Genomic DNA, 14936 nt, shown 5'->3' on the forward strand with positions numbered 1-14936 from the left:
AGACAGTTGGTGACAGATTAAAGCCTTGTTGAAGGGATTCAAATCTGCTGACACATTTAGATTTCATTTAATGCCCTTTGGGCTCTTTAACCCATCTTTTCATGGTGCCTATGACCCCCTGTTATGATCTGTGGCTTTTCTAGCTCTTTGGGCCTCCCCAATATGCTATCCCAGCATCCAGGGACTATGTGGATTTGCCCCAGCAAGGAGGTCACACTGGGACACCAGGTTCACAATTATTCATTGTCACTCTTCAACAGCCACATATTTGGCCTGGTCTAACCTGGGGATTCAATGGAGACATAATAGGTGTGGCTGTCTCCTGCCTTTCAGATGTTTGAAGCTAGCCAATCTTGGTAGTTCCACTAGGCCTAAATTTTTACTTTAGGTTTATAATCTAGTCGGGAGGTTGAGCTCCAGGGACTAACTTTATTTTGTGCTTCCGTAGAAGTCCTTACACAAGAGAAGGGAGCTAATTTGATGATTTTTCTAGTTAGTTGGGGTTCTCTGCTCTAAACAGTCATTCAGTATCTGAAAAAGTAATCCCAGGATTGGTTTTGGTACCACTAACTTGATTCCTGGGCAAGCACAGGTCAAAATTTTAATTATCATCTGACCCTGATATTGGCTTGATTGGAGATATTGCTGCTGTAATGAAGCATTAAGGCTGTGAGCGTCCTCCTTTGGCTTCTCAACTCATACCTGACTTCAGAGTGATTCTTGATACTTAGTTCTAGGAGAAGACTTGAAAAAAAGTTGGCATTTGGTAGGTGCTTGTTGGGGGTAGTTGTAGGATAAAACTCTGATTATACGTAGGGGACAATAATTGAGTTAGTTTTCATGGATTGTTCTCTCTTCATGAAATGCCTTTCCATCCTTTTTTCTTTTTGATTGTAAAAATAATCTTTAATTGAAACATTTTTCTATGTAGTTCTTAACTAGCTGGGCATTCCAGTGCACCACTATAGATGTCATGAGAATGGCATCCGTCAACATTGCAGTCTAGAGACTGGGCAATCCCCAGGATCTCTTTAAGGTTCCAGAGAGTTCTCTAGCTAAAGATTGGTGGCACATCCGTCAGGCAATGTTGACAACGTCATCAAAAGTGATATTTCCACTGCACTTAATGTTTTGTTTTTGCTTCTGTCTGTGTCTTGGCAGTTCTTTCAGGGCTTTGATGATCAGGGCACTGGCAGAAGGTACTACCTCAGTCGGGGCCTGCTCTTCTGAACTGTTAGTTTCACTGTAATCCTCAGACCCTTCCAATCACTGGTTGCTTTGGCAATGTCATCAGCAACCATTTTGGAGATAGACCCAAGGAGCCCACATTGGGGTTCAGAGCAGACATGTCACTGACTTCCCTATGGGTGTACCTCAGGTATATGACTTTGATCTAGTTGGGGTCGAACTTTGGTGGCATGGTGGAAGTTCTTGGTGTCAAATGAATCAATATGGGGCTGCAGAAAAAAGATGACCCTAGGCATCTTCCAAGCCAGAAGCCAAAATTCCTTTTCTTCCATTTAAAAAAAAGATTTTATTTATTTCTAGAGAGAAGGAAAGGGAGGAAAAAGAGAGGAGAGGAACATCAGTGTGTGACAGAAGCATCAATCAGTTGCTTTTGCATGTGCCTAAAACCCAGGCTTGTGCCCTGACTGTCTTACGAGGGGAGGAAGTGATTAATAGAAAATGACATTGTTCTGACTGAGGGTGAGGAAAATGTGAAGAATCTGCCATTGTTTAAGGTAGTTTACTTTCTTAAATTTTTAGGAAAGCTAAAAAAGTTTGTTACTTAATATCCCCCAAAATGGTGAAACCCTGAGATACAGAGAGCTGAGGATGGACAATTCTGTATTTGGAACCATCTTAGTCAACCAGCAGGGGGTAGCAGTGGTGGTGGAGGCAGCCGCTGGAAGAACTGACTAGTTCTGACCACAGACAGAGAATGGAGAAGGGGTTTGGTAGCCAGGAAAGGTGCCTAAAACAATCTCTACTGTTTCTTAAAAAAGGAACTTGGAGGAGGTTGATGGTGGAATTAGTGGTCTGTGAATAACTTTGTCTTTGAACAGATGGAAAGTAACTTCTGGTGTAGTGGTATTCTCCATTGATGCTGGAAGAAAGAGACTGAAGAGGGGGGTCGGGGGCAACTAATGGTCAACTATTTGAGAGTGGGAGCTTCGGAAGACCCACGTCCACTCCGGTAGTCTTCCTGTCAGCATGGGGAGAGGGTGGAGAAGCGGGGCTCAGGGACCTGGGAGAAGCCTGACAGGAGGATGTTACTGCAGCACTGTTACTGCTGCAAGACATCAATCATGGGTTGAGAATAACCTTCAGGGGTCAGGAGGCAAACTTTTGATCTGTAGCAGCAATAGTAGAGAAACTGAATCCTAAGGACTCACATGGAAGAAGTGCCTTCTTCCCATCTACTTCCTCATTCATAGGGATTAAGATCTCACCTTTCCCACTCACTCATTGCTATGACCCTCAGCCCACTGTAGCCTCCGGGGACAGGCGCTCAACCAAGGAGAGTTCTCTGGGGCTGCGCCAAGGTGTCCTATGCCTGTCCACACCTACCTAGAGGGTTCTGCCCTCTGGAGGATCATGCTCACATTGCAATGATTCAGAGAGAAAGCAAGACTCACAATCTTTCTCAGTACTACTATAGAAAAAAATTGGTCTGTATTCTCTCTCTTCCACATCTACTCTCAATTGTTCTTGAAATTCCTTACCCTTCAGTATTTTTTTTCAGGTGCCTGTAATGTGCTTTTATGTCTGAAAATAAGAAGGAGACTACTGTGTTTTGGTAGGTAAAAGTTTGGGAAATATATGGAATATGATTAGATTCAAATTTCCATTGTCACTGAATACAATTAGCTCCTAAGAAAGGTCTTGAGTGTGACACTTAGGAGTTGAGGTAAGAAACCAAGGAGTCATCCTCCACTCTACCTTCCTCCTCACTTACCATGTTCCATACCTCACTCTGCATGCCCTCTGCACTGTGCTGTACACCCTTGTCAGATTGTATTTAATGGTCCACGAGGTGCATGTCTATTTCCACACTTCAACAGCCCACTGAGGACGGCTGTCTAGAGACCTCATTCTCTTCTCTGCATCTCTAGGTTTTATCAGTTCTAGATACTGTATTTGTGCTCATCAATGATTATTGGGTGAGAGACATAAACAACACCTTCAGTAACTGAGGCTGAAACCAGAAGAACTTCCTTCATCTTTCCACACCTGTGTTACTGTGCTGTCTCGGGCTCACGGACACTGGAGGCCTTGCCAGTGTGACTCACTTGTTCAGTGGTTCTCAAAGTATGAGGATCCTGGGGATTCCAAGATGCTTTCAGTGGGCTCCACAAGTAAAAACTGTTTTCATAGTAATATTCAGATGTTACTTGACATTTTCTTTCATTTATTTACAAATACACAGTGAAAATGACATAAAGATGGCATATGTTGGCATCTTTACTCTGATAGCTAGTACAGTGTTACTTGTGTATAAAGTATTATAAAATTTTCAGTTTTAATTTTTAACATAAGAACGATCAATAGAGAAAATTCACTCTACCTCCCCTCCATGGTGAATCCTTCTCAGGAAAGGACGGACGCTGGGAGTAGAGGTGGGCTTGGGAGACAGTTGGCCCTTTGGGACACTGAGAATGGGTGACCAGAGAAAGAGGAGACCTGCTCCTGATTGTCACCAGGGTTCTTCCAAGGATTTCCCAGTCTTTGCTTCCTTTCTCAGGTCCCAACTTGTCCCTCTGTTGCTTTCTCCCAGATCCAGCAAGAGAGCAGAGATATGCCAATGAGGGGTAAAGACTTCTTACTGAGAAGCAGGGAGGAAGGAACATCATAGATTATGGAATGCTTTCAGTGCATGCATGGTCCAGAGGGAGGGGTGAACTTTGTTAGGGATTTCTGTTCTAGGAGACTCCTAGAGTGGAAATACAGACAGAAGACCCCACTGCCTTCACCAAAGACTGTGCAGTTGTGTGTGAAGAACCTGGAAAACTTTTGAAAGATTTAAACAGTTTTCTTGTTTTAATGTTTGATGTTTGCTTCTTGGAAACCTTTATGAAACTGTTGAATCCGGGAAAGGCAGATTGCTGAGCAAGGAAATCTGTGTCCTTGTAGTGATCACATACAACCAGCAGGAGGCAGTGTTGTATAGGGCACGGCAACTGGAGAGTCTGGCCCGGTCCTGATCACAACCTTCGGTGGAGAAGAGCAAGAACAGGTCTGGCTTCTAGCGAAGGTTGTGAGAACATGGCACTTCTGTCGGAATCATGTGGTTTTCTGGGAGAGGAGCTGGGAGGACTTGTTGACTTGAGAAAGAAAAAACCAGGAGACCAGGTGGTCTCTTTCTTCTCGAGTCTGATGAGAGGCAGCATCTTCTAGGTTGTGTGTGTTCCTTGGAAGTGCAGGATGACAAAGGTGCAGAGAATCTTCATGAGCAGGTCCATAGGGTGGCTTCAGAAGTGTCCCTGCTGTTTATGAAGGTATTCCTGCTGGCATGGAGGGCACATAACGGGGGACATTTCTGCTGGCTGGGGGTTGGGGGACATGGCTCAGGTACCTTGAGGGGACAGGGCACTGGAGCCTGGGGACAGGGCTGGCAGGGGACTTTGCATTGTTGCTGCTGCTGGTAGGACATTTCCCCTAGATTGAAGATAATCTGAAGTAAAGAACAAAAGCACCTTAGAATGAGACAACATCACTGGAAATTATTTTCTCATCAGCACAAGGGAAAAGCATCCTCTCTCACTACTTCTTTCTTTAATATCAATGCTATGACCACCAACTTTACTCCCTCCCAAGACCACCCACCCCACAGAAGCCTCCATGGACCACAGTGGCCAGCAAAGATGGTTTTCTCGAGGGCTGCCCTGCAGATGCCCAGTATTGCTTTGTCTGCCCCACCTGGAGTGGTTGTGCCTAGGCTGTGCTCTGTGGAACATGCTTACATTGCAGCGAGTCAGAGGAAAGGAAAGATTGGAAAGTATCAGGAAAGCATGTCTGAAGATAAAAGGTAAAATGTCTTTGAAAGAGTCAGCTTAAAGTCAAGATGGTTGGGAAATGACAGAGCAGCTGTTAAATTTTGTGAGACCTGTTGGTGCAGAGAATCTAATCTGAAGACATTGGATTGTATTTCTTCCAGATACCACAAATATTTCCTTTCTCTGGGACCATGCCCCTACTCATCGCAGAGACATTGCTCCCCTTATTTTGTCCTCTTCAGCAATGGCTCTAGACCTTCCGTATCATTCCTGACTACTTTAAACCCGCTCACTGCTTCTTCAGGGGTAATTAACATCCCTTTTCACTGGCCATCTGGAAGAGTTAGAACTGAGCAGAGTCAGAGTCAGCAGGAAACCCAGCCAGGCATCCAGCTCAGATCCTCACTAGATGACTCGTCATCTGGGTTGGAAGTGTGAGCAGGAAACATGAGAAATATTCAAGACTAGGGGTTATGAGAGCTAAGTTCTGGCCTCAGCTTGACCAATATCTGTTTGGCTGACCTGGAGCTTTCTCATCTATGCCTTTAACCACAGTGATCTCAAATACCTTGTATTTTAGAATAGTAGTTGGGAAACTTTTTCAGTGAAGATTCTCATAGTAAACCATTTTAGGCTTTTCAGGTCAGATAGTCTCTGTCACAATGATTAAACTCTGCCACTACTAGTAAAAGCAGGCACAGATGACATGTAAACAAATGAGCATGACTATGTTCCCATAACATTATAAAAACAGGTGGTGGGCTGGGCTTGGCCTGTGGACCTTAGTTGACTGACACCTGATTCAGACCCCTGACTTTCTGCATTGTGCTTCACCTCACTTCTTCTACTCACTGTCTCTCCCATGTGGTCTTTATTTTCTGGTCTGTTTTCTTGTCTCTTCCTATTGCTATTTCTGGCCATCTGCCTTTCCTTTGCTGTATCACACCCCAAACCATAACCCTACACAATCTTTGCATTCTTTCCAGTAGGACCTGTCAGTGGCTCCTTCAAGAGCTTTTGGCCCCACAGAGCACAGCCTTCCATTCACCTGCCTGTCTGGGCTGTTCCAAGTCTCAGGGGTTCAAGTGCATGAAGAAGCCCAGTGTAGGGACCTTCTTTTATCCTGGGCTTCGCCTGCCCTGGAAGAAACCAAAGGGGCTTTCCTACCATTTCCTATTGTCCTGAAGTCTCATAACACTTGCTGAACTTCCTCTTTGCACACAAAACTCCAGTTTGGCAGCTTTTGGGTGGGTAAAGCATGTGTGTGCAATGGCTGTGGCAGAGGGATCTAGGGATACATGCATCTTCTTCAAGTGGACCTGGTACTTCAGTGGATATAAGGAGACCAGAGGAAGGAAGTCCCTGGGCTGGAATGCCCAGATGTAGAGTCTTTTGTACCAGTGCCAGACTGGATTTTAACACATTTTTCGTTCTATCATAGTATCTCCTTGCTTCTTCTGCAGGGCAAATGATGTTACTATTCATGGCTCCCACGCCACTCACACCACCTCTAGTACTCATATTTTGTGTCAAATGAAATTAAGCTAATTTACCCAAGGATCATTGAGCAACTACTAGGGGCCAGGTCTGTGTGTGTGGGAGAATACAAATATGACTTAGACCCAGCTTAGGCACTCCCCCCCCCCCCAAACTCGTAGTCTAGTAGGAGACAGATGTGAGCATGTAGAGTGAAGGGACAATGAAATGTGGCAGACATTTCATCAGCACTCTTCGTTTGCCCACTGGAAGTTACAAGAATCACCTGCACAAGAGGATTCTCCTGAACAGAGATTCTTCCCTTTTCTAGAGTCCTGAGCTCTTGAGCTTGGCTTAACCCTCCTCCACCAGTGTCATATCTTCCTGCTCCCAACTATCCTCCACGAAGTTAAATTGCACTCTATTTTTGCCTTCTTGCCTTCTTCAGGACTGATTGACACACAAAGATCTTTTATTATACTCTGTATTTCCTAGCAATAAAATGTAAATTCCCTAGTTCACTGAGCTTCTCTATTGGTCCGATTAGACTCTTTCATTCCTGGGGCTCCTTTCCTCATCAGGCCTGAGCTCTCAGTGTCCTGGGCGCTATCTCTTCCCACCTGGTAACTCAGGACATCTGTGGGTCTGAGAAAGTAACAGTAATGTGGACAGAACAAAGGGTGGACAGAGTCTAAATCCCCAAGTAATTTGGCATATCCTACATCTGCAATTTTAGCAAAGATCCCCTTTTAATAGAAAGTGTAATGAAAGTATGTATATTTTAATGATATTAAGTTTTCCAGTGGATGCTTGATGTGGACTCTGGCCAGCGGTGTCTGCAGTGTTGTGGGTGCAGCAAACAAATTCATACAGACTACCCAAGTCCTGTAGAGAAAAAGGGACAGCCAGCATGGCCACTGAGAGAGAGAGCGCCTCAATCCTTGCCTGGACAGGCTTTTACTGCTTTCTAATAGCAAACATCAAAGAAGGTTCTCATTCATTATGCTCAGGTTTGCTTTAGGTGATTACTTTTTACAGATAACAAAGGAAAGGATGTTACTGATTACTTCCTACAGATTAACAAGGAAAAAATGTTGCAAATGCAAGGGAACAATAAGAATGATTGGTTTGATTACACTCCATCCTTGGGAGAATTAGCACAGACTTTAGGAAGCTACTTTAAAGATATGCAGTAAACACTTGCAACTTCAATTCAAAGTGAGGGAGTTTTAGCAAAAGCAAGTCTCAAAGCAGCCTACATATAATGCAGGCCTGGTTTTCCACGGGAAGCTGATTTGTGGGTTTGGCTCCTTTGTGCCGACTCGCACCTGCTGGTTTTCCGATAGGGCTGGGCTACATTTGCCATTGACAGGTGGATCACTTCCTTATAGATGCTTTTCCATTTATCTGTACCAAAATTGATATATACAAGTAGGTTTGATGTATATGAATCTCAGCACTATTATTTTCTTTTTGTAGAATTTGACAAGCTTATTAAAAAATTTAAGCTTTAAAACTTTGGTTTTATTGAATGTATACATGAATTTCAACACATTTTTATTAGTAGCACTTGACAAAGTTATTCTGCAATTTATATGGAAAGACAAATGACTAAGAATATTCAAGTATTTCTTAAAAGGTACCAAATTAGAGAACATTAACTACCGGATATCAAGGATACAATAATTAAGGCAGTATGGTACTTATTGTAAGGACAGATACATGGACTAATGGAACAGAATAGAGACTCCAGGAACAGATTCACACCTATTCAGTGACTTACTTTATGACAGAGGTGACTCTATGGAGCAGTGGGGAAAGGGTTGTAATTTCAATAAATGATGCTCAGATCACTTGGATACTCCCATGGAATAAAAATATATATCCCGACCCTTACTTTAAGTCATAAAAAACTAGTTCCCAGTGGATTATAGATCTAAATTTGTATAGTAAAATGGTAGAACTTAAAAAAATTAGCAAGAATATCTTCATGATATTGTTGATATAAAAACACAGACCAAAAAGGCTAATTTTCGAATAAGAAATATAAAGCATAATTATCAGGGTCCAAGATGATACATTAGATATCATTTAAATTGGGACTTTCGAGTTATAAAAACACACCATTATAACTGCAGAAAGGTAAACCACAGGGATGGAGAAGCTCCTTGTGACGCATGTATTTCCCAGAAGGCTTGTGCTCAGAACCAAAAAACACACACACGTGTGCATGCACATGGACTTCAGAGCAACAAGAAAACAAGATGCAAACAAAGAGAAAAATGTCCAAACAGCTTGAGCAGGTGATTCATAGAAAGCTATTTCCAATAAAGTGTGATAAAGTTCTCAACAGCATTAGTCACAAGAGAAATAAAAATTGAGACTTCCGCCAAGATGGAGGCATAGATGGAGATGCCATGCTTTCTCACACAACCAAGTTTAGAGACAATTAAATATCAGCAACAGAAAACACAGCCAGAACACAGAAAATTGAACTTTTCGGAAGTCTCATAACAACAAATTCTTCAGCCTGACCGGTAAGAGGGGCGAAACCAGCAGCTGGCGGAGCAGAGTTGCACCAGAAAACTTGGTCAGACGGATTCGGCGCGCAGAACCCAGGGGCAGGGTTGGACCTAGTGAGCGACTGAGCAAGCAACCACGGGGAAATAGCCAGGGAGCAGGGCTGAGATTTGACTGTGGTCACGCATTGCATTCGTGTGCAGATAGACAAGCGAGGGAGTGGGTGATTGAATGGGTCCCAGCAGGCCCCAGTGGCGAGCTGCCGTGGAGGGCGCCACCATTTCCCCCACTCTGACCACGCCCCCACATACAGCGTCACAACCCAGCAACCTGGGAGTCCAAGGCGCTCCTCCTCATACTTAACAGGCGCGAACAGACCAAAAATGGCTCAAGAAGATCTCAAAGCCCCAGAGCCTATAAATCTAAGTGATGAGGAAATAGCAAAACTCTCAGACGCACAGTTTAAAACACTGGTGATCAGGATCCTCACAAAACTGGTTGATTATAGCCACAAATTAGACAAATATATGAAGGTGAAACTAATTGAAATGAATGGAATTGCACAGGAAACCAATAGCGATGAAAAGGAAACTGGGACTCAAATTAATGGAGTGGACCAGAAGAAAGCAAATAATGGCCAAACAGAAAAGAGTGAAGAAGCAAGAATTCAAAAAAAAATGAGGAGAATCTTAGGAACCTCCAGGACATCTTTAAATGCTCCAACATCCGAATTATAGGGGTACCAGAAGGGGGAAAGGAACAGCCACCTGTGGAAAACTTATTGGAACAAGTAATAAAGGAGAATTTACCCAGTCTGGCAAAGGAAATAGACTTCCAGGAAATCCAGGAAGCTCAGAGAGTCCCAAAGAAGTTGGACCCAAGAAGGAACACACCAAGGCACATCATCATTACATTAGCCAAGATTAAAATGAAGGAGAGAATCCTAGAAGCAGCAAGAGCTAAGGGGACAGTCACCTACAAAGGAGTCCCCATCAGACTGTCAGCAGATTTCTCAAAAGAGACCTTACAGGCAAGAAGGGGCTGGAAAGAGGTATTCCAAGTCATGAAATCCAAAGACCTACAACCAAGATTGCTCTATCCAGCAAAGCTTTCATTTAGAATGGAAGGACAGATAAAGTGCTTCTCAGATAAGATCAAATTCAAGGAGTTCATCATCACCAAGCCCTTATTATATGAAATGTTAAAGGGACTTATCTAAGAAAAAGAAGTTAAAGAAACATGAACAGTGAAAGGACAGCAAACTCACAGTTATTAACAACCACACCTAAAACAAAAGCAAACTAAAAGGACAGCTAGATCAGGAGTGGAAACATAGAAATGAAGATTTCAAGGAGGGTTAGCAACAGGGGAGTGGGAGGAGGAGAAAGGGGGAGAAGGTACAGAAAATAAGTAGCATAGACAGTAGATATAAAATAGATGGGGGGCAAGAATAGCATGGGAAATATAGAATCTAAAGGACTTGAGACACATGGTCATAAACTAAAGGGGGGGTAATGGTGGGGATGGGGGGATAGGGTGGAGGGGAATGAAGGGGGGAAATAGAACAACTAATGGCATAATCAATAAAAAATAAATAAATTAAAAAAAAGAAACCACAGAAAAAAAATAAAAAAGAGAAATAAAAATTGAAATCACAGTGTACTGTCTCCACAGAGACCCTGAAACAACTAACGTGAAAATGACAGATACCACCAAGATTGGTTGAAATGTGGAACAATTGAAACTTTCATACACTACTGATAGGAATAATATTTTTTAAGATTTTGGAAAAATTAACAGTATTCACTGGAGTTGAACATACCTTATCCTCTGGCCCAGTCATTATATCCTTAGGTATGTACCCAGCAGAAGTATGAGTATATAGACAGAGTAACAAAAATATATTAACGTGAATGTTCATAGTAGTATCATTTAAAAAAATTAAAATTGAAAATGACTAAAATGCCTGTCAATAGTAAAGTGGATGCATAAATAGTGGTATGTTCCTGCAAAGAAAGATTATACTGCAGTGTGAATGAACTATGTCTACAGACTAGGAAAGAAATAAATCTCATAAACATAATTTTGAAACAAAAAATCCAGGCAACAAGGAATTCTTACTATATGATTCCCTTCATATAAACTTCAAAAACAAGGTGACTCTGTGGCATTAGATGTCAGGGGGATGATGATGTTTGGGGGTGGGTGATGACTAGGAAGGACACAAGGCAGACTATTGGGGTGCCAGCGACGTGCTATTGCTTCTGCACATTTGTTACATGGTTGTTCAGCTAGTGAAACTTTAGCAAGCTGTATAGTTAAAGTTTGTGTTGTCTTCTGAATTTATCCTTCAAATTTAGTTCAATTATAAAATTACTTTGATAAAAAGGAAATCATCAGAATGCCATCATTCCTACAATGTAGTGAACACACAGAGAGATGAAGTCAGCAAAATAGTGTTATAGCTTGGAATGTTTTGTAGGACCGTAAAGACTTTGAATTTTATTCTAGTTGCAATGGGAAGATAGTGATAGTTTCGATAAAGACAGGGTAGCCCTGACTGGTGTGGCTCAGTTGGTTGGGTGTTGACCTGCCAAGCAAAAGGTTGGTTTGATTCTCGGTCAGGGCACATGCCTGGGTGGTGGGTTTGATCCCGTTCAGCAATAATTTAAAGTTTGTGTGTTCTGTGTTTCAACTGCTGAACTGAGGTCTAGAAACACATTGGGACCCAGTAACCAGGTTGATAGTGGCCTGTTCTTTCCGTGGCACATGAGCTCTCATCTCCCCTGTTGCGTGGCCAAGCCTTGGTCTCTGGGAGAGGAGAAGTGGACCAGATTTAAGCCGTTCTACAAATATTTACTGAGGGCCTCATATATTTCAGAAACTGTTAGGCACTGAGCAGTGAGTAATACGTGGAACACAAGAAGGACAACAGACATTAAACAAATTGTTACATTAAGAATTATTTAATCATGGTGGTTATATGTGTCATGAAGTGGTTCAGTTTAACAAGAGCATAAAACAGGAGGGACTAACTTCACCTGGAAGAATTAATGGGTTAGTCTGAAGCCTATATAGTATAGGAAAGTCAATGGGGGCTAGGTAGCTACTGCCTGAGAGAATGGCATGTATGGAGTTTGGAAGCAATAGAAGCTGGTGCATGTGAGAAGCAGAGAAGCCTTTGACACTAGTAAGCCAAGTCCCAGGTGAGACATGCTGCAGGGGACTGGATATGGGTGTGGGGTGGGCAGCCAAACAATCAGGGCCTTCCAAGCCAATGTGAAGGAGGTCAGCTATTTTTCTAAGAGCAACAGGAAGCCTGAAAAATATCAAGTAGGCAGGGAAATATCACAATTCTACCTGTATTTTTGAACTGTGGTGTGATGAATGGCTTATAGGACATCAGGAGTTGAAGAAGACCAGCCAGATGAGAACTCTGGGTACCCAGATGAAGACAGAAAAAGTGAGATGGAGAAAGGTAAAGGGAAGAAATAGAGCTGATGTCAGGAGGAATTGTTACATTCACAATATTAGCTCTGATATTATAATAATCCTCTCTGTTGGGTACCTATAACATCCCAGCAGCAAAAATTATAGCACAGCTAATGAATACAGTTAGGTCTACTTTACTTAGGTACAGCCTACCTGAGATACTCAGTGTTCCATTTTTTAAAAATGTATATCCAGGTAATTTTTACAGCAAAACTGGACCCCCTGACAGATGTTTCAAATGTTTGACTGAGATTCCCAGATGTCATCTTAACTTGCTTGGATATAAATCTAATTCTGATTTTGGATTGTGACAAATATATTCTCCTTCCTTGTGTTCCAATACCCTCTGAACACCTTTACTATGTACGGGCTATTCTATAAACTTATGCATCCCTTTCCCTCAAAGTAGATCCCAGAAAATAAGTTGCATAATCTCCTTTGGAGCCAGGGCACAACCATGTGACTGAGGCTCCAGACAGGAAGCCTAGGTCACTTGGAAGAGGTTCTCCTTGTAGAAGTACATTTTGCCAGCAATGGTGGTGGCTCTGTTGTGCTGTTGGCCGAGGACGCAAAGGTGTGTTCCTGGCACAGATGTTGCACTGGTGGGACAGTGGCTGTGGCAGCAGCCTTCTCACCAGGCCAGTTCTGTGGAGTGGTTTTGGGCATTGTCCTTTGAGACTTAGCCTCAAGTCTGGTTCTTCAGCCCTCCCAGAAGTTCTGTAATCCACCCATTAGCCTTTGAATATACTCTTTCTCAGCTTAGTCATCCAGAGGGAGCTTCTGTTGCTTATAATTAATATCCTCTGCTGATATAAAACTAGATGTTATTAATTACACAGTATTAAGCTGCTTTTAAAAAGTTCGCTGAAATAGCATATGGAACTGAGAGGTCTTCAGGAGTGTGACAGAACAAGAAAAATAGGTGTAATTAAGAAGCTAAACAGGATAGCTTCTGTTCACACTTAGCCTACACATGGGTTATGACAACCATTATTCAGCAAGTCAGAGAAATGCATACCTCCTTAATATTCCAAAAGAGTATTTTAAAATAGACAAAAAACTGTACTTGAAAAATAACTAAATAAAATAAAAAAAGAGTATTTACAGTGCCATCATATAAGTGAATTTCTGAGTCCACCTGCTATTATCAAAAGACAACAGAATAAAAAACGTGTGTGTCTCTGAACTGAGTGAATCTTTCTTGCCTCATTTTCCATGGTGAGAGAGGATCTGTGAAGTTTCCTGAGGAAGCCATGAGTGGGTAGGAGAGTGACCCCAGCAGGGAAGATCCAAGGCCTAAACAATTCTGGAAGCTAAGAGGACACTTCAGTCCTGTCACCGGAGCCCCAAAGCAGGAATACCTGTAGCATCCTTACTGAGGACTTCTAGCCTCTGCTAAGACACCTCTAGTGACAAGGGGGTAACTGCTTTTCAAGGTAACCACCCCACCAGGAAATCTGCTTGTGAGAAATGTTGTTCTTGTACCAAGCTTCAGTCTGCCTCCTGTAACTTGTACTCACTCTCCCTGCCACTGGCACCTCATAAGGAACGTCTACATTCCTTGTAGGAACTTCGGTCATCAATCTCTGTTCTCTTTTCCATTAAAATGTTCTCTTCTCCAGGTTAAGCAACTGTGTTGCCTCTGTATTCCCACATGTGATCCAATTTAATGGCCATTCTCTTGTTTTCCAGAGACAGTATTTGACAGGTTTGGAATCAGACAAATTATTTTGTATTATTTACTAAGTGCGTAACCTGGGGCAAGTTACCTAATCTCAGAGATAATTACATTTATTAGAAAGACAATATGTTCTTGGTCCAAGTGACTCATCATCTCTTGATTCTATCTCTTCTTTTTAAAAAATATATTGTATTAATTATACTGTCACAGTTGCCCCATTTCCCCCCTTTATTCCCTCCACCCTACACCCCCCTACCACCTGCATTCCCTCTACTTAGTTCATGTCCATGTGTCTTACATATAAATTCTTTGGCTTACACACATCTACCATTATTATCCTTCCCTTGTCTATTTTGTAACTACTATTTATGCTTCTTATTCCTTGTCCTTTTTTTGCCATTCTCCCCCCACCACCTTCTGGATTATAACCCTCCATGTGATCTCCATTTCTTTGATTCTGTTCCTGTTCTAGTTGTTTGCTTAGTTTTAATTTTTTTAGGTTCAGTTCTTGATAGTTGTGAGTTTGTTGCCCCTGTACTGTTAGTTTTTGATCTTCTTTTCCTTAGATAAGTCCCTTTAACATGTCATATAATAAGGGCTTGGTTATAATTAACACGTTTAACTTGACCTTATCTGGGAAGCACCTTATCTGTCCTTCCATTCCAAATGATAGCTTTGCTGAATAGAGTAATCTTGGATGTAGGTTCTTGCCTTTCATCACATTGAAAACTTCTTTCCAGCCACCTTTTGCCTGTAAGGTTTCTTTTAAG

The 14936-nt window shown here is 42.2% G+C and overlaps 1 pseudogene; it reads right to left on the reverse strand.

Annotated features, from left to right (window-relative positions):
* Positions 1-934: 934 nt before the first annotated feature.
* Positions 935-1441, reverse strand: LOC119065042 (60S ribosomal protein L12-like; annotated as a pseudogene).
* Positions 1442-14936: the final 13495 nt, after the last annotated feature.

Source organism: Artibeus jamaicensis, unplaced genomic scaffold, assembly GCF_021234435.1.
Source record: "Artibeus jamaicensis isolate MK-2021 breed Jamaican fruit bat unplaced genomic scaffold, CSHL_Jam_final contig_1715, whole genome shotgun sequence".
Classification (NCBI taxonomy): Eukaryota; Metazoa; Chordata; class Mammalia; order Chiroptera; family Phyllostomidae; genus Artibeus; species Artibeus jamaicensis.